The sequence below is a fragment of the Stegodyphus dumicola genome, chromosome 11, assembly GCF_044657685.1.
Source record: "Stegodyphus dumicola isolate Sdum_Otavi_A_Nest chromosome 11, ASM4465768v1".
NCBI classification, from domain to species: Eukaryota; Metazoa; Arthropoda; class Arachnida; order Araneae; family Eresidae; genus Stegodyphus; species Stegodyphus dumicola.
The window spans coordinates 57,477,490-57,499,407 of NC_140778.1; the positions used below are offsets into that span (position 1 = coordinate 57,477,490).

General features: G+C 34.3%; 1 protein-coding gene and 1 non-coding gene across 2 annotated transcripts in view; both read right to left on the minus strand.

Annotated features, from left to right (window-relative positions):
* LOC118203378 (neuropeptide F receptor-like) overlaps window positions 1-21,918 on the minus strand; it is a 252,079-nt gene that overhangs the window by 176,195 nt on the left and 53,966 nt on the right. The gene's annotated exons all lie outside the window — the stretch shown is intronic.
* TRNAT-AGU (transfer RNA threonine (anticodon AGU)) lies at window positions 1,819-1,892 on the minus strand. Its single transcript has one exon. It is a non-coding gene; the product is annotated as a tRNA-Thr (tRNA).

Here is a 21,918-nt window from a genome sequence, read left to right on the forward strand (position 1 = left end):
AGGTTTCTAAACACCCAGGATTTGGCGATTGGGTCCCCTGAAAACCTCAGTCGCCCTTTAAAAAGGGGAGTATATAAGCTATTTCTCCCACTTTCCTAGCGTGGCTTCAGGGTGTAGTGGTTTTGCACGCTGGGCCGGTATTCCAGAGGTCCGTGGTTCGATTCCCGGGGAAGGCGGTTGCTCATTTTTCATCTTGTCTGCTTCCAAAAACAAATCCTAAAATCTTTACAGAACTACTTATTGCTATCTCTGAAGTGCACCGGAAGCTTGAGAAGGGACTAAAATACCTTTATTTAAAACTCAACAAGATAAGCAGAAGGCATTCCTGGTGCTTACACGCTCGCCAGATTTTATGTCAGAAACCTGAAAGTAGTAATTCAAATATTAAAGCTAAATTTAAATGACTTAGATCCAAAGGGTGTAATTACATGAAAATTATAATTTATTAAACGCGAAGTTGGCTTGGATTTCACCAGAGTCAATTTAACTATCGGCAAGTATAATGCAAAGCCAAAGACTAGAAATTTTAGAATAGCAAACCTAGTAACGTGGCTTTCAAGAGGCAGACCACGCTCTGTCTTAAAATCTCAAACCCTCACTTAAATACACACAAACTCATGCATTATGGCGGAAAGGGAGCAGTGAAAGTGCACACTGAAAACATAAAATAACTGGTTATTCAAATTAAAGTAACGTACCCTTGTGGACAGCAAAACTGATTGCAGAAAGTTTCAATCAGATGCATGCTTAGTCTATCAAAACAAACTAACCTCAGTATTTGAAGCTATTCTTTGGTTTAAAAAAGGACTTTAAATACAGAACAAACAATTATCTTGTATACCTATAATTTACCTACCTTAGAAGCTTTGAGGCCCAAATTTGAGGAATGGATATTTTATTTGAAATATTATATCCGGAAATTTTCGTGATTACAATACTTTACTTTGTACAAGGAAGTAAAAACGGCGGGATGTGAGAGGAAATGGTGTATTTGCAGCAAAATTTCACAGCCAGTTCGATGGAGGCCATTTTTCGCTGTTACTTTGGCCTGACCTTTTCCGTGGATACAAGAGCAACTTTTACTGCTCATGCTGTCTAGATCTGACCCGCAAATATTACAGCTTGATGCGCAGAAGATCAGAAAACCACCTGTAAAGAAATATTGAATATGACATCTACTATACTTGAGCAGTATCTGGAGCTAAAGTGTTTTATGAATAGCACTTATCAAAAGATCCCTGAAGCATGTAATCGAATATTGTTTTTGAACATTAAGAGTAGCGTTGAATGATCCTTTCGCAGCAGCAAATACAAATACCCCGTAATAAAAATCGTATATTTTTAGGAATGGAGAGCCGAATGGAATGTAGTGCAGATAGTTTCATCCTAGTGGTCGATTCACTCCAAAAGTTGAGCATAACTGTTATTTACAGTAGATTATGTCTTTTCTCGCATGCTGCTTTGTAACAAGAACTTTGAAATTTTATGTTTACCGAGTAGTAACTCTGGTTCTTTAGCTACTCCTGAATGACAAAGAATAAGGTGTGGATTATGTTACTTCTCTCATGCTGCTTTTGTCAGCAACTCTGAAATTTAATTTTTACAAATTAGTACTAAATCTGCTCTTTTAACTACTCCTGAATGAATGTCCGCCTAATGGATTTCACTCAGAATTAATTGAATTACGGCTACAATCAGTTTACACACAAGCAAAGATTTTCAATTACCTTTACTCATATTATGTTACATTTATTAAAGCAAGAAGTACTGTAGAGACATTAGGTTAATTCGAGACTGGAGAGATGAAAAATTAGCAACCGCCTTCGCCGGGAATCGAACCACGGACCTCTGGAATACTGGCCCAGCGTGCAGAACCACTACACCACGAAGGCACGCTAGGAAAGCGGGAGAATAACCTTATAGTACAACTAAAACGTCGACTTTTTCCCATCGACTGCAATTTTTGTAAAAATATGTTTCAGGGTACCCCTTGCCGAAAATTTGCGATTTTTTGGCGCCATTCCTATATACGTCCGACACTCTCCCCAGTTAAATGCGTCGAAAACATAATACGATAAAATATAATTAAAACAAAAAATATAAAAAATAAAAATAAAATCTGAAAGGTTTCAGATTTTAAATTACATCCAAAAGGGCGATTTTTTAACATATTGTGTGTTACCTTTATTTATTAAATATAATGTTTTTCGCACTTAAACCATAAAATTTAGTTCAAGAGCAGTAGCGCAAAATAACTTTATATTGAGCATATGCTTAAAATTTTCGATACACAGTCTCACGCGCTGGAGATAAAATGTTTTATCTGTACGACGTGAAGCGAGTAATAGCAATAATATACGGGAGAAACCATTTTTGTCTCCAGAGCGCGAGACTGTCTATGAAAAATTCTAAAGATAGGCTGTTTTTAAATATTTTTAAGGGGACTCATACACCTTAAACCCCTTATGATCTTCGAATACGTGACTGTTGCAAGAATTGGGATATTTTATTTATTTTAAAAGCAATTACTTACAACTTTTTACGGCTGACTACATAATATAGCTGCTTTGGAAAATAGTAACCAGAAAGTTTGTGTTGCCACAAATATTTCTGTAATTTAACCCTCTTTGTGACAAAATATTTCGCCATGTTTACACCTTGCGCGCATGATATTTTAAAAATGGCTAATGGTACATACTTGAAATTTGGTGGACTTCTTTATAGGTGCACTATTTTATAACTGAACCAACAATCTGATGAATATTTTAATATTGAAAAGTTTTATGGACGAAAACATTACAAATTTTGTTAATAAAATACATTTTATAAACTCGACTCAAAATAAAATAAAAATTGAACATGAAATATTTAGAATTTTACGTTCACAGTAGTTTCCAAATGTTATAAAAGCTATATATTAAATATGGAATTAAATTATGAAACAGAATATTTCAAACTGTGCACGCAAGGTGGAAACATGACGAAAGATGTTGTCACAAAGCGGATTAAATTATAAAAATATTTGTGGCAACACAAACTTTCTGATGACTATTTCAGAAAGCAGCTATATTATGTAGTCAGCTGTAAAAAGTTGGTAGTAATTGCTTTTAAAATAAATAAGTTATTCCGATTCTTACAACAGTCACCCATTCGAACATCTTATGGATATTTAGGTGTATGAGTCCCCTTAACCCAAAGGGACATTATCCCGAAACATGTAGGTGTTGGTTATGAAAAAAACGCCCCTTTGTGTGTAATATAATATCTGAAGGCTTTCAGACTTTTTTTTAATACTATAAGGTATTTTTCCCACCTTCTTGGCATGCCTTCGTGGTGTGGTGCTCTGCACGCTGGGCGCGTATTCCAGAGCTCCGTGGTTCGATTCCCGGCGAAGACGTTGCATATTTTTTATCTTTTTTGCTTCCAAAATACCTAATGATTCTACAATACTTTTTATTGTATTTTTTCTGGGTGCTTATAGTAAGATATAAATATTTGCCGTATTCCTCATAGTATTTTAGCTATAGGTTCTGAAAAATTTTTTAAATATTATAATTAGTAAATAATTTTCCTTCCCCTTCCTCAACTGCATATACTGAAAAATAATTTTCCTCTTCCTCTAATGCACGTAGTTTTTCCTTCTGACAACTAGTTTATTAGTAAACCTGATTCTCTTCATTATTTTTATTCAGCGAATTCAATTTGCATTTTGTACTAACATTTCATCCATTTTCTTTTCCCTTGCATTTATATTTGAAACGGATATTATGCAGATTCTTCGTTGAACTACCCGGATATGGACGTGTTCTCACACTTAAGAAACTTTCACCTTACTTCTATTATTTCCCCCAGGGGAAGTTATTAGCTCTTATAAAGTGATTGGAAGCTTTATTTATTGAAAGTATTTTATTTACTTGAAAATTTTGATAAGCTAACTGAAGATAACTTCCCAGGAGTTTAGGACCTTGTCGTGGTCTGGGGGCTCCTCCTCCTAAGGGGGGAGGTCTAATCCAAACTCCACATAGAGTGCTTGAAAATGGATGAAAGTGTACAGACAGAGACTGCTGTTCAGTCAGAACTTATTGAGGAGGTTCGTTCACTTATTAGTAAACTAGAAACTTGTCTAGAAGATGCCTCTAGAGTTACAATACCTCTTCGTAAGAGGATCTTTAAAGCACAAAAAGTGCTATTTGGTTATATTGTTTCACAAGCATTGGAAATAGAGAACCTGAAAGGAAAATCTGAAGTGATAAAGAAACCAGAAAAGTCCTTTGCTGAAATTGTTCAAGAACAAAGAGTTGAAAAGAAATTGAATCAAAAGAAGGATAAATTTAAGAAAAAAGAAGAACATGTAGCGTTGTTATACCCTAAGGTGAAAGGGGTTTCATCTGAAGAAGTGAAATGAAGGTGGTTGAAGCAATAGACCCGGCTCAACTGAAGATTGGAATAAAAAATGTGAGGAATAAAAACGGAGGAATTGTTATAGAATGTGTAAATGAAGAAGAAGTTAAAATTTTAGAAGAAGAAATAAGATCAAATATATTGCTGAAAGAAGATGTTGAAATAAAGGCTCCAAAAAAGAAAAGACCAAAGATAATATTATACAATATAGAAGCTGATTTAAAAAAGAAAGAGATTCAAGAATCGGTGATTAAACAAAATCACTTTTTTTTTTAAAATGGAGGGTTTGAACTTTTGTTTTCAATTCAATAAGCAAAAAGTAATAAGTTGCATTGAGTGGCTGAAGTTCAGCCTGCCAAATTCAAATCTATAATAAATCAAGGGAAAATTAACTTGAAATGGTTCCGAATATCGATTACAGAATATTTGAATGTTGTTAGGTGCTTCAAGTGCCAAGAATTTGGCCATTTTCATAAAAACTGTATAAATACTCAGATTTGCGCTAGATGTGCTCGAAAAGGTCACAACCATTGGGATTTTAAGAAAGATCCAGAATGCATAAATTGTAAAGAAGCCAACAAAATATATAAACTTGGGTTAGATTCTCGATATTCTAGTCTAGATAAAAATTGTGAATGTCTAAAAAGACAATATGATTTATTGATTAGAAGAACTGATTATGGTTAATGGTTCTATTAAATTAAAATATGCAAAGGATTTGTATTTTTGTTTGAAACTGACTGTAATAAGTTATTAATAAGATTAATAGTTTGTTATTATTGAACTTGTAATAAAAGAATATTTTAAATCTCTGTTTCAATTATAAAATAATTTTGTTATTAAAGATAATGATCCAATTATTTTATGAAATACAAGGTATATAAATGATTTATTTTATGTATGAAATACAAGTTGTATAAATGAATGATTAAAGTTTTGTGATCCTAAATAGGATATTTTGTTATGTAAAATTTTAATGTAAATATGTAATGATTTGTTATATTTCATTTTGATTAGTGAAAGGATATTTGTTGGCGAGGTCAATGGATCTTTCGGCCAGTAGCGGCTACAGTATGGTGGTTGGATTTTATTCTAAATAGAAGTTCCATTAAACCCTGCATATACCGAAAGGTTCGCAGGATAGATTACCATTCTTACTTCTATTATTTGCATTCCAGCTTGTCGTATTCTTATCTACCGCTGAAGCATTCGATCTTCCGAAATCCAAGGCTTTTCCCTATTCTTCTTCCCTCCTTCCATGCCTTTCTTGGGAAATGCGCTGAAGACTCATTACGTGAGGTGCCTCTGGGGCTTTACAAGCTAACTGAACCGGAGTGCAGAGTGTTAGACTCAACATTCGTCAGATATTGTAATGTATATATTAACAGATATTCTTATTGGAATGTTGGCTTCTTTTAAAGATATGATATTTTGATAGTTACCAGTAATTTATCCATGATTACTTTACATTTGTTATTTTCTAACTGTAACCGTGTCCTTCAGAAATTTAATTACTCACGTAATTTCCGACTCTTGAGTTCAGGACGATAAAATTAGCTAAGAAAATTAGAAAAATATGCGACGAAATTACAGTACATATTGCTGACGAATTGCTTGCTTTTAAAGAACATTTTTAAAATGTCAATCTGGCAATCAAAAAATACTAACGGGCTAAAATTGCTAAACTTTCCAAAATTTTCTCTTCATTTGATTGGTTTATGGAATTATTTTTTCCTTGCCATTATAGTTTGAGCATTTAAAAATATTTTTGAGGAAAATCGCATGGAATGTTTTTATAATCTTCCTCTAAAATACTGCTTTCTGGCTAGACAGACAGAAAAATTGAGTCCAACAAAACATTTCTATAATGCGAAATTGCTAGTAATCAAATATGTCTCGTCTGTCTGGATGTGATTCACAGGGTACATTTTTCTGTATAATACACAATAAACAAAATAATCACAATACAAATATTTGAGCATAAATGTCTTACAGATAACAATTAGATACTGAATATGAACAAAACATTTGAAAAATGATTAGTTAAATTTATGTTTGATGCTTTATGTTATTATTATTTTTTATTTTTCAAATATAGAATATGAATAAGAAATTTGAAAAAAATGCTTACTTAAATTTATAATTGATATTTTGTGTTATTAATATTATTTAAATTTTTCAAATATAGAATATGAATAAAACATTTGAAAAAAATGGTTACTTAAATTTAATGTTTGATATTTTGTGTTATTATTTTTAATTTTTCAGATATAGAATATGAACAAAAGATTTGAAAAAAAAAATGGTTACTTAAATGTATGTTTGATATTTTATATATTATTATTTTTTATTTTTCAAATATAGAATATGTATAAAACATTTGAAAAAATGGTTACTTATGTTTGATATTTTGTGTTATTATTATTTTTAATTTTTCAGATATAGAATATGAACAAAAATTTGAAAAAAATAGTTACTTGAACTTACGTTGGATATTTTGTGTTATTATTATTTGACCTTTTCAAATATTGAATATGAATAAAACATTTGAAAATGGTTACTTAAATGTATGTTTGATATTCTGTGTTATTATTATTTTTAATTTTTTAAATAGAGAATATGAATGAAACATTTGAAAGAAAAGGGTTATGTGAATTTATATTTGGTATTTTGTATTATTATTATTTTTAATTTTCAAATATAGAAAAATGAAATAAAGAAAATCTGAAAAGGTTAAAATTTAATTTCGTACCAGAAAACGTCAAGGTTACGCTTTCGCTAAGCATTGATCTCTTGGGCTCATTCCTGTTAATATTTTTTATATATATTTTTGTCTTTTTAGCTTTAAAATTAAACATCGCTTCCTTCACTTGCACACCACATTCAATTCGAGAGCAAAATTACAAAATATTTAAAAACAGCATATCTTTAGGAATTCTGATAGATTGTTATAGATTGCCATACTTTTTCTTTACATTCGCTATACTATTGCTACGTAAACCAACCGCGTGGACGGCCAGCCCTGTAAGAGAAATATCATAAAATAGAAAAAAGCATTTCATAATTCTAATGCGTCCAGCTAGTGTCATTCCATAAAACTATTTACTATTTCTAATTAGATATCTTTTGACTTGAAGTCATTTTATTTAAATCGATCAGATTAAAAAGTATATTTAAGAATTGCGTTTATAGCTGTCGAGTCACTTGGTTTGTTACTCAGTAACACAAAGATAAGTTAAATATCTTATGCTTTATTGAATGTCAGCATGCTGGTTCGTGGAGATAATAAGCATTTAGTTTGACGCAATGGCAACACATTGCTTTCAAGTAACTAAATTTGTGGATTAAAACTGAAACATATGTGTCCTGCATTAAGCTGAATGGCAACAGTCTGGTGTGATGGAGATACAAATATTTTATTTCGAACACTTATAAGGTATTTTCTCCCTCTTTCAGCGTGCCTTCGTGGTGTAAGGGTTAGTACACTCGGTGCGTATTCGAGAGATCCAGGTTCAAGTCCCGGCGAAAGCATGCACATTTTTCACTTCTGCAGCATCAAAAATATACTGATGGCTCTACAGTGGCGCCCGAAATAAAAGGTGGTGGGTGATGATTCTTCGTCACCAGGATATGGCGATGGGGTTCCCTAATCCCCATTCGTCCTTTAAAACGGGGAGTATATAAGGTATTTTCTCCCTCCTACCAAGCATATCTTCCTGGTGTAATGGTAGCACACTTGGCGCGTACTCGAGATATCCAGGTTCAAATGCTGGTGAGGGCATTGCTCATTTTTCATGTCTCATGCTTCAAATTAACCTAAGGCATCTAGATAGTGATACCAGTTCGCGCTTTCAAATTGCTGATTTAGCTTGGCTTAAGGGGGCTCATGCACCTTAAACCCCTTATGATCTTCGAATATGTGACTGTTGCAAGAATTGGGATATTTAATTTATTTTAAAAGGAATTACTTCCAACATTTTACAGCTGACTACAAAATGTAGCTGCTTTGGAAACTAGTCACCAGAAATTTTGTGTTGCCACAAATAGTTTTGTAATTTAACCCGCTGTGTGACAAAATTTTCGTCATGTTTCCACTCTGTGTGCATGATATATTAAAAATGACTAATGGTACAGACTTGACATTTCATGGAATTCTTTATATGGGCACTATTTTCGAACTGAACTAAAAATCTGATGAATATTTTATTATTAAAAAATTTTATGGACGAAAACATTACAGATTTTTTTAATAAAATACATTTTATAAACTGAACTTCAAATAAAATAATAATTTAACATGAAATACTTAGAATTTTTGGTTCACAGTAGTTTCCAAATGTTATAAAAGCTAGATATTAGATATGGAATTAAGTTATGCAACAGAATGTTTTAAACTGTGCGCGCAAGTTGAAAACAACAACAACAAGCGGCCGAGCGGTAAAAGTCGCTGAACACTGGTAGTTCGGTCTGAGGTTCGAATCCCGCAAACGGGCTGGTTGCATGGGTGTTTTCGTGGTTTTCCCCATGTGTAACGTGTATACGAGCCAGTTTCCCTTAGAAAGTCCTCCATGAAGGCATCCCTCCCTTTAGGCAGATAGCCCTCGTGTGCTTTGCCATAATTAAATAATCTAGGTCCAAGGTGAAAACATGACGAAAACTTTTGTTCCAAAGAGGATTAAATTATAAAAATATTTGTGGCAACACAAACTTTCTGATGACTATTTCAGAAAGCAGCTATATTATGTAGTGAGCTGTAAAAAGTTGTAAGTAATTGCTTTTAAAATAAATAAGTTATCCCAATTCTTGCAACAGTCACATATTCGAAGATATGGGTTTTAAGGGGTATGAGTCCCCTTAACAAAAATTTGTTAAATATTTCAAAATATGATGTAAATCAAAAACAAATTCGAAATTAAAAACTCGAACTTCGAAGTGCCCATGTTCGGGCAGATGACTACGTCTATTAAAAATTCGGGGTCTGTGGGTTCCGACGTTTTTTAACGGTGAAAAGAACATGCATACATACAGAATCTTTATTGTTAGCCTAAACGGCGTTAGCTCAGAAAGATAAGGATAAGGAACGAAGGACGTGGGCACTATGCCTCTACCATACGGTTAATTAGTATAGCACCACGTCCACCATGATCTAGAGAACCCTTAAGACAACACTAATTCAAATACGTGAGTACATTATTGAAAATGAATGAATGATTACAAACAATTGTGGTATACCTTGGCAGTAAAATTGTTGCATTTGTGTAAATAACAAGTTGCATTTGTGTAAATAACAAGTTACGATAAAGACAAAGATGTTGGCATTTTGGGTTAATTCACTATAACCGGCGAATCACTTCTTAAATTGTTGCCACCAAATATTGGAGCCCTGTATTATAATTAAAGAAATTAAATAACGAAGAATCTGCATAATGTTTGCATGTTCATCGCATTGTGATAAAACAATGGTACCTAGAGTCACCCAATTTTGAATAACGTAACTCTGCACCCAAATACTTGCATCTGGAAACCGAAATTTGGAATTTGTTTCATTATCTATTTCCGGGGTTCTCAACCGGTGGTATACGTACCACTAGTGGTACGCAAGGGGCTCAAGGCTGTTGCCAACAGCAGACGTATTGTAAAGCTCCTTGCCACGAGGATCTTCTTGGACTTGGGGTGACTTGCGTCAGACACGTGACCATGAACAACAACAGATTATAATGGTATGGATCAGCGATTCTCAAACTTTTGACTAACGCGTAACATCTAAACAAAAGTTGAAAACCTTTAGTACCACCCCTATGACGCACTACTACCACCACCACTCTTGAACAAGGCTCAGATCGCATACATGTACGAGTGTTAGAGAAAAATCTCAAGCAGGATTTTGGGGTTTTAATTTTTTAATTTAATAGTTAAAAATACTTGCGTACCACAAAATACTTGCGCATTTTTGCGTACCACCTGTTTTTCTCTTGCGTACCACCAGTGTCTGTATCTATACCAGGGGAACCCTTGGTATAGATCATTTTTATAAACAGTGGGATCTTGATTAGGCTGATCAATTAATTACCACTGCAGATTCGCCTGTGGACTCCCAATCCATCCCTTGATCATGACTATAACCTCCTTTAAAATTTCATCGACCCCCGTTGGGAGCGTCTGCTTCAACTTATTTATCACGTGACGCGCAGCTAGCAATATGGCTTTCTTCCTTTTATATCCTTCCAGTCAAAAGAAAATGAAGAAAAACAGAAGTGAATAAAACCAAAAAGCATTGGAATCTTTTTGCTGCTGGTGGTATTTGGAAAATCTAGACAGAAATACTGTCTGAAAGCAAACTAAGTAGGGTTTCAAAGAAATTATAAAAGAACACTCTTACATCTTATTAAATTTATATACATAAGCAATTTATTTTCTAAGACGTTATAGCGGTGACCTAGTTCTGTATGCTTTGGATAGGATGGCTGTATCGCAAATACAGCTAGTTTTTTGCTGGCTTGTTGCCAGTGAGGCTTAGCTGTGAATCCAAATTTTAATCTAGTAACTCTGGTTCTGTTATAAATTATTCAAGGACATGAAGCGGTATTTTCTCCATTATTTATATTTTCATCTTGATGGTTGAAAATGTGATGTACACTGAGAAAAAAAAAATTATACCTTACGTTCTATTGGAGCGATTGACGAAATTCAAATTGTGTTTTCCATATCCCGAAAGCACGACTTGGGATATATATTATATTTATATATAGCGCTGTTCTATCGTAGCTATTCCGACGCAAAATCGGACTTTTTCTAAATGACATGCCAATTATGTTCCGTTAATATTGCTGTGAAATTACTATTGGCTGCTTGAGTTTTAGTTCCATTTACATCTTCATAATTACGCAAGAGTAATATGACATAAAGTTCTCTCGAAATGACGCAGTGCAGAGAGGGGTTACTATTTTTAGAATTGAACAGGGAAATTTACGTTGCTAATTTAATTTTTTACGTATTCTTTATTTTTCTTACATAGTATATATGTCTGATACTGCGGATTGCAATGAAAAAGGGAGATGTACAACTACATGTTATAACAGTCTCATATACAAGATTCGCACAGATGTTACGAAAAACAATCCCTTAATTTAAATCCATTTTACAGTCCGTTTCGGAAGAAAGAATCCTTTATTCCGTACGTGCAGACGGCATGCAACAGAAAATTGTCTAATTGGATTCTTTAACGGCCAAGACGGGTATTTCCGCTGAAATATGATACCCGAAATTTTTCGAGGTTTCTATACTGCCTCTATTTCGTATAAAGTAAAAATGTATGGCAATACTCAATATTCTATAGGAAATCCTAAAGTTATGTTGTGAAATATTTTATTTATTTATTATCCCAAAGGGGGTATTAATTTCTAATTGGCATTTTGCGCTGAAAACTTTAAATGTCCATTTCACTTTTCAAATTGTTGCTACCAAATATTCTCGACCTGTGTTATATTTAAAGACATTAAATAATGGAGAATCTGCATAAATGTAGGTATGTTTCTCACATTGTGATAATACAACACTAGAGTCATCAAATTTTGAAAAACGTAATCCTGCACTGAATATGAGCATCTGGAAGCCCAAATTTGGAATTGGTTTACTATCTATTTCATATTTTGTAAAGCATTTATGAATTTTTGATTAAGAAACTCAACGATTTCAAAGGGAGTAATGGCAAAAGTGTACGGAAAAAAAAGTTATCTCCAGGCAGCGAGACTGTATATCTGTAGACAGAAATTCAAAAGATATGCTCATTTTAAAATTATTTTGCGATATTGCTGTTGAACTGGATTTTATGGTTTGGGTAGGAAGAGCATGATATTTAATAAATAAAAAGGTAACACACAAAACGTTAAAAAAAGGCCCTTTTGGGCGTAATATAAAATTTGAAATCTTTCAGATTTATGTTTTAATTTATTTTATTTTTTTCCTTTTTGCGATTGAATTCTGTGCCACATAAATGGGAAGAAACTGGTGTTTAATAATAAAGTGAAAAAGACAAAAAAAGTTGAGTAGGTCATCCTGATATCCCAGATACGCAGTTGCTTTCAGTAGCAGGAGCGGTTTGGTTTGGTTTATTGAGATTATGGCAAAGCACACTAGGGGTATTTGCCTAAGGAGAGGGATGCTTTCGTGGAGGACTTTCTAAGGGAAACTGGCTCGTATACACGTTACACATGGGGAAAACCACGAATGTTAATTCTTAATGTTCTGTTAAACTTAAAACTAATGTTAATTCTTTTCTGCCCATGCAGCCAGCCCGTTCGCGGGATTCGAACCTCGGACCGAAATACCAGTGTTCAGCGACTTAAACGGGTATAAGAGTTTGTTGTTTTTATCCCGAAAAGAAGGTTATTAGTCTCTAAACACGATTTTGCACTGTTTGACTTTAATGCGTTGTTCACGTTTCTTTCGAGTCTCTATGTTGCCAAAGATATTGTTCTTTCATATTTTATTTGTCTGTTATTTATTAATTAACAATACAATTTAAAGTTAATAAATTCAGTCTTAAAATTATTATTTATTAATTAACAATACAATTTAAAGTTAATAAATTCAGTCTTAAAATTATTATTTATTAATTAACAATACAATTTAAAGTTAATAAGTTCAGTCTTAAAAAATATTATCTTTACTTTCTAATCTGAATGATTTAAAAAAAAATGCGTTTAATGTGTGATATGTCTAATTAGAACATTAAATATTTTTACAGAATTACATTGTATAATTTTTATATATTTCTTAAGAAGTATGATAAACTGGAAAAACGTTTAAAAATGTAGTTAAAAAAAAATGCATGGAAATACGCAACACTATTAGAATTTCCAAAATATGCTGCTGTAAAAACATTTTTGACTTTTGAATTCGCGTGGCGAAAGTAAGAGCGATGTTGATAATAAAAATAAAAAAAAAAAAAAAAAAGGAAAAGTTGTGTTAGCAGGAATGAGTACAAGCAATTGGCAATCTGCGAGCTAAGAGGAAGCATTAGAAAAAAGAAAAAAACAAGTCCTCTGATGCGACGTTAAAATGCGAATCATTTCAGACTTTCTTCTTCCTTCTCTCTTTTGTTGAGTAGGTTCTGACAGAGATTTATTTGTGAGGAGTTTTTAGCTCTGCTAGGGAATGGCTAAATATTTACGCGTGCATAATTATAAGTATTGTTACGTTTTATTCTTCCTTTTGACACCAGCTGTTACGTTATTTTCTTCCTTCACGTTCGTACGGGGTTCGTAGATTTGAAGTGAATAACAATAACATTTGATGAAGTATCGAAACTCACTTTATTAGCTAGTATTGTCAGAACAGCTCCAAAACACGTTTTACAGTCGTCAATGAACTACTGTAAACACGCTGACACGATCAGCGACACAGCCTTCAGGTTATCAGGCTATCACGGTGTAGACAGCTTCCTGCAAAGCACCGGACTCTGCTTTCGGAGTACAGCTCCCGACTCTGCTTGGTCGTTCTTGGAACTCCACGTACTCTCGAGACTCTCCAGGTTACAACTCGCGGTGCACTCGATGACACATGAGCACAGCTCCCGACTCTTCGGTTCAGTCGTTCCCGGAGCTCAACACGTTCTCTACGATGCACTAACCGCGATACACTAACAGACTCCTTCGGTGCACTCGACGACCCACTCGGCACCCGCTGCCCGGCTGTCAACTCGATTGACTCCGCAGGGATTGACTCGCTAGATGAGACACCAACCCGATACTGACTCTCACGCACTCTATACACACTAACTGACTGCGGACCAGCACGCTTTATATAGCTTTCGGCTTGTGTTCGAGAACATTCTGGGCTAAACCGGTAAGAAGTCGTTCCAGAAGGTTCTTCAACCGTCCATGGTATATCGCCAATTTTGTCGCCGTCGCCAAAATTGCGATTTCTCGCCAAATGTGGCAACTCTGCCTTCATTTGCCATTTTATGGCAAGCCTAAAACTGCTTTGCGGGAAAGCCATCTTAACGCGCCTGTACATTTCGTAACAGTATATATGAAAATGTTCGAGGTTGTAATGTTTATTTCAAGCAATTCTTATGTTAATTCTTTTCTGTAATTTCTATTTCTTTAACCAATACCAGAATCCAGTTAGACTCAGTTTAAGTAACGACAGAATTTGAAATTAAGAGGAACAGTCTCGACAATACACTAGAAATCAAATTCCTTTTTGACACTTAAATTTTTTTCTCTCTTAGCAAGTTCAACACAGACCGGTAGGCTGAGAGCTCAGCGAATGAGTAAAAGAACCTTAACGAACCCTTTCGGGAGTCCGTTAAAATCTGAACCTTTACAGAACTTTTTTTTTAATAATTATATTGTATTTCTTTGTTTACATTCCAGTAAATTTAAAATAAGTTTATTGACGTGGCAATAGGCATTTTCAATCAAATGCAGGCCGATAACTACACTGGTTATCAAAAATTAAGGAAAAATCACAAAAATCACGATTACTGAAAAAGTTACATGTAGAATTTTATGAAACTTACCCACAATATACAACACATAGTAAGGTATCAAATAACATAAAAAGAAATTACCAGACAAATATGGTAGTAGAGAAATTAGTACATGTATAAAATGAACAAATCGAAAGTGTCAGTTTGCTATAGGAAAAGTACCTTCAATATGGAATTTGATTGCCTCTAGAAGCAATACAGCACATATAGCGATGTGTGATGCTTTCAGTTATGCGGTCTATCAGTTCCATAGGAAGCGAAAGCCATTGCTATTGCAAAGCAGTTTCAAGCGCGGCAAGGGTCTGAGGGGGCGGATTGAGAGCAGCTAGACGTCTCCTTAAAGCATCCCAAACGTGCTCGATAGGATTCAAGTCCGGAGCTGGTCACTCCATGCGAATAATTGCTTCCTGTTGAATATAATCATCTGCGATGGGAGCCCTGTGTGGTCTCGCGTTGTCGTTCTGTAAACGGAAAGCATCACCTATTGCCCAGACATATGGGCGCCCATAAACATCAAGGATGTCATCTCTATAAACCTGAGCATTCACGATTCCCCTTCGAAAGACATGGAGGTCTGTGCGTCCACCCAAAGAGATGCCATCACAAACACAGACACTGCCTCTTCCGTATGCATCTCTTTCCCGGATGTTTTACTGATGATAACGGATTTCAGGTTCTCTCTATATCAAATAACACTTACTATCGCTTTCTAGACTAAACTTGGACTCATCCGTAAAGAGAACAGTCCTCCATTGATCAGGCATCTCCAGTGGACATATTGTCATGCCCACTGCAAACGGTCCCTCCTATGGCACGCAAATGGCTGGTCGACTCGCATACAGACCACCTTCATGAAGCCTTCTATGCACAGTTGACGTTGACACAAACCTTCCGGTGGCTGCAGCAAGGGAGGATATGAGAATAGCCGGAGTAGCGGTTCTATTCCTGCGTGCACATAATGTCAAATATCGGTCATCGGCGCTCGTCGTAGCAGTTGGCCGTCTTTGGCTGAACCCCCTAGATGCCGAATCTGTAGTCTGAAATTGCCTCCAAAGTCTATAAACCACAGAAGGACCCACATTTAGCCCTCTGGCCACTTCTGTTTGCCTTTGTCCTGCCTCTAGTCTCCAGTGGCTCTCCATCGTAGTTCTGCAGGCAAATGAAGCCTGGAGGTCATTGTAACGAATTGGCTATCTCAGATTTCTCATGTCACTATCACACTGAAATATGTTGGCTTGCTCTCAAACATGGACTTTTATGCTCCTCGCAGATGACGTGTTCCGAGTGCAGTGCCACTAATTTGCATATTGCAGTTTTACTTAGCTACTCTTACTTTTCAACTTATTCAAATTTTACAGTGTTTGGCTTATTTTTGAGGTATTTATCGCTATTTTTGTGATTTTTCCTTAATTTTGGATAACCAGTGTAAATCAAAAAGGACGTCATATAAGCACTTCCCTCAGGAAGAAATATGTGTTGTTTTAAACCGCTTTATCCGAAATTGTTAATTTTTTTAATGAAAAATTTGTTAAAGTTTAACAAAGTTTGTAACAGACCTATTTAAGTGTAATTGAACTATTTTATTAACGCCATGAACTCATGAACTGTAACCGAAATATTTTATTTAAACGCCATCTCGTGGCGATATGAAAAAACGTCAGTCGAACTCCAGCCGCCATGATGTTAGTTTACTATGTCTCTATTATTCAACTGTTTGATGTTCCATTTGCTATATGTTTCATTTTTATGTATATTTCTTTTGTTTGTAACCGTTCCTGTGTGCTCTGTTAATAAATCTGTAGAGAGAGACAGATTACAGCTAGCTGGCATTAGTGTCTATTGAGGAACGGCTACATCACATTGGCGCCCAACTCATGGAAGGATAAACTGCCATTAATAAGGTTTGCTTTGAATACAGCCAAATGTGCTTCAACTGGACATGCTGCTTTTCTTCAATTTGCACGAGAGTTACGAACCTTAGATGATGTAAAGCATGATATAAAAGCCGTAATTGAGAACGATAATTTTGTTCCCGAAATTACTCCATATTTGAAACGTTTTGCAAGAAATGTACAACAGGTACGAGAAAGAGTCGAAATGCATCAAAATAAGCAAAAACGATATGCTGACAAAAAAACGAAGAGAAACACCGAAATTCGTTCCTGGAGATAAAGTTTGGGTCACCCTCCACCCAATCAGCAAAGGTCCACTGAAGAAAACTGCTAAATTCATGCCCAAGAGAGATGGTCCTTATGTGATAGTGACTACAAGATCTCCAACCACTTACGATATTGCCGATCCTCATGAACCAGACAAAATTCTCGGCAAGTATCATGTTTCAGCCTTGAAACCATATCAAGATCGAAATAAGTTTCAAAACACAGCTCGTGTAACTCCCTTAAAGAAAAGAGGACGCCCGAAACGTGTAATACCACCCGAATCTGCACCTGTTGCACAAGGTGCTGGTGACGCAAAATCTACTCCTCGTCAAACTGGAGCCCGTCCATCTGATTCTCTGCCCGCTGCACCAAGTAGACAAATGTCAGTTCCTGACTTCTTGCCGAGACGTCTACGAAGTCAGAGGGGGAGGATGTAACAGACCTATTAAAGTGTAATTGAACTATTTTATTCACGCCATGAACTCATGAACTGTAACCGAACTATTTTATTTAAACGCCATCTCGTGGCGATATGAAAAAACGTCAGTCGAACTCCAGCCGCCATGATGTTAGTTTACTATGTTATTCAACTGTTTGATGTTCCATTTGGTATATGTTTCATTTTTATGAATATTTTTTTTTGTTTGTAACCATTCCTGTGTGTTCTGTTAATAAATCCTTTTACAGCTAGCCGGCATTAGTGTCTATTGAGGAACGGCTACATCACAAGTTTGAAATAAATAATAAAACAAATTCAAAATTCGGGTTTCCGAGTGCCCATGTTCGGTTGAAGGACTACCTAATTCAAAATTGGATGGCTCTAGGTACCGTTATTGTTTCAAAATGTGAAAAACATCCATGCATTCATGTAGATTCTTCATTATTTAGTTTCTTTAAATACTCGTATATAATACATGCCGATAATATATGGTGGCAACAGTTTGAAAAGTGAACCAACTCAGAAAATGAAACGACGTAAAATGCTAATGAAAACGAAAGATTAAATTTCTAAGAATATGGAAAGGAGTTTACGATATGGTAATATTTTTATGTTCTTTTACAGTAAGACTAAAATTAGTTTTGAAAGTTCTTCGGAAATTTAAAATTTATTGGAGAGAAAACTTGCTGAAGTAGAACATTGAATTTAAACGTAAAATTAAGAGTGATGAAAATTCTACTATTACTTTAATAGGCATTTCCGAAAATTCGGTTAAATTCTGATAACCACAAGCTGCAAAAATCGAATTTTTATGCTTTCTCAAATCAGTAGTACAAAAACTAAAAAATAACGACTCGTAAGAAACGTTTCTACCAAATTAGGATCCCAAACTTTCTTTCATTCAGTTGGAAGCAATAAACACCTGCTACCTGATATATAATTTTAAGTATATAAAAGATAATATTTCAGGCGAACGCCTATTTTTCAACCGTTTCTGAGTTGTTTACGTTTCTACCCAATAAACTCCAGCTCTTTTTATTTTTTATAAACATTTCTTTTTCAGGAATAAATTTACCCTGAATCGAAACATAAAATGAATTTCAGATAAAATATGTAAATCATTTGGGTATACTAGGATATGCAAAAAGAAAAAACAAACACGCTAAGCGTACTTTATTAGAATAAAAAATGACTTCATGGAAGTAAGAAGCTTTTGTAACCACATTTGAAATCCAAACCTTTTTACTCAAACGGTAAGGAAGCAATAAAACATGCACCGTTGGATATTTTCTAAATAAAGCATAACATTTCGGATATATTTCAGAGGCATTATATTGACGGCAACGTGGCTTTTTTTACCATCCGAAATTACTTTTGAACCGAAATGCACCATTTTGTGTAGTAGGAAGCTGTTTAAGATTCTTGGTATTCAAAATAACCTCCTTCGAAAATTTTATAATAATAAATACAATAAAATTCGGTCTTTTGAAAAGATCGAGTTTAAAAGATGCGTGGCCAGTAATAAATCAAGAATTAAAGCTCACATTTTCAAATGCAGAAATTCGGAGCTAGAATTTTTTTTCGAAGGTATAAAATAAATGTTTGTGTTACGCTTTTAAAGATAAAACAAAACGAGAAAAGAAGTGACAATTTTTAGTGGTTTTGCATATAAAACCAAACGATTGCTGGTTGAATTTTCAGTGCATATCTTCATTCCTACGTGCCATTAATATGCATTCTCTTTTTCGTTTTCTTATTTTAACCTCAGATACCACCTTTCTTCACGCAGACCATATTATAGGCTACGAATATTGTTTTGAAAGATGATATATTTACCAATATCTTATTTTTTTGTTTATAAAAAGGCAGAAATCTGCTTCCTAAGTGTTGGATTTTAGCTACTTTGGTTTCTCTTGCTTTATTTGTTTACTATGCGGCCAGCCTTCGTCTGGCTTTTAAATGTACCATAAAAATGCATAAAAGGAACACCAGACATAAAATTTAAAACCTGCACAGAATTTTACTCTGCAAAAACACTTTACCAAAAAAAAATTCGATAAAAATGTATCACATATTAAAAAATTACAATGAAATAAGCAATATCACTTTTAATACAAATATTAATTATCCTAATAATTAAATTAACCAACTTCTCGTTGCTAAATCATTAAAATTCAAATGGTATAGAGGAAGTTAACTTTGTTTCCTAAAAACAAATGCAAAACTTTTTATATAATTAAAATTATATATTATGTTACAAAACTTTTTATATAATTAAAATTATATATTATGTTACAAAACTTTTAATATAATTAAAATTATATATAATTAAAACATAATATAAAAAATTACAAAAAAAATAAGCAATAAATCTCATATTTTGAAGAGAAAACAGTCAGCAGTCCGGTATCCAAAGCAGCGAATGAAAAGCTGTTGCCAAATCATATTTTTAAAAGAATGAAACTGTCATCAGAAAGCAATAACCAACGAAAACTGTGCTTTGTGGATGGCATAATTCAAAATATGCAAACCTCTTTGCCATTAGCTAATAAAGAGAGAGAAAGGGAAAAAGGAAATTCTTTTCTGTTGCGCCGCGCGATACACATGCGCGTTGAAATACGAAGATTGCGATGTGCGTGTTGCGTATCCAAAAATCAGAAGAAAATAAGCAGCATGAAATAGGGAATATTTTATCTCATATTTTCAACAATCAGCACTCCAATATACAAAGCATTGAATGAAAAACTGTTGCCATAACCCCATTTCTAAAAGAATGAAACTATTCAAAATGATGCGATTTTATCAAGAATCTGATTCGAATTTTGAAAAAATCGCTTCGAGGTGCACTGGCTCTTGTCTAGATGAACCAAATTTTGTAGCCCTGAGTCTATTAGCGTAAGCTTAGCACGAACGAAAAACACACACACAACACAAACAGACTCTCTTTTATTACATGTAGAGATGGCAAAGCACTCGAGGGCTAAGAGGTGGCATACATTCGTGGAGGACTTTCTAAAAGAAACTACTCCCTATACACGTTACAACTTAGGATAACCTACAAAAACGTCCACGCAGCCAACCTGTTCAGCGGGATTACAACTTCACACCGAACTCCCAGTGTCCAGCGACTTCACCGCTCGGCCGCTCGTGGACCTTTTAGCTACTTATATAACTTTTTAATACAATATTAAAACAAGGAGAAGGCATTTTTAAAGATTTTAGTATTGCAATGCCTAAAGTCTCATTCTGAGTGATATATATCGTATTTCCTAGCATATTTTTCGGTTTCGCAACAGATTGAATGCACAAATACGATAAAAAGTTGATAAAATTTATTCCTATTACAAGAAATAGAACAGAACGCTGGATTTTTCTCAAAGATATTCGTACTATACCACAATATCGCGCAATATAATCAGAAGCTATATTTTAAACTACTAAAATGTTAAATAGAACGCAATAAAAAGCGCAGCGAAAGCTAATCCGATCAACAATAATAACAACAACTAATAAGCAACTGAGCTGAGATGTCTCTCTCCGGCTTTTAAGCTTTTTAATCGGTCGCGAGAACGTTTTGGTGATTTCTGTTTTTTGGAGATTTCTGAGAAGCAAAAGAGTAGAAATGTTACAGCTAACATAGTAGTCAGTTACATTTATTCAAATTAAATACAAATTACGAGATATCTATTTATTAACGTGCACGTGTATAACGTAACGTTATACACGTGCTCCTGTATTTTTACTTTTCCGGCGTCCATTTCTATTAAAATATGCCTCCTGCTGCTTTGCACGGGGATATGAAACAATTTTAATTATAACTCTACAAAAAAAGCTAACTAAATGAAAAATTCGTAACAATATAAAGAAAACAGTTTTCCAGAAAAGGTGACTTAATTGTTATTCATCATTCATAATTGTTATCATTTTTCTATTTCCATAAATTTGGTTTAATTTGAATACTTTGTGAATAATTAACTGCCGAACATTGTAGTTTGTATTAACTTTGTATGCATTCCTATTAATTTAGTACAGTTCTATTAATTCTATTGACGTATTACATTTCTATTAATTTAGTACATTTCTATTAGGGCCCACCAGCGGCCGAGCGGTAAAGTCGCCGAACACTGGTAGTTCGATTCGAGGTTCGAATCCCGCGAACGGGCTAGAAAGTCCTCCACGAAGGCATTCCTCCCCTTAGGCAGATAGCCGTAGTGTGCTTTGCCGTAATTAAATACACCACCACACCATTTCTATAAATTCTATTAACGTATTACATTTCTATTACTATTAATATCAATATATTACTATTAATTTCTATTACCTTCTATTATTGTATACATTTCTATTCATAATTTTCATTAAGTTAACGTTTTATTTCTGTCATTACCCTTTAATTCTGATGACCGGTTATGCATTAAGGATAA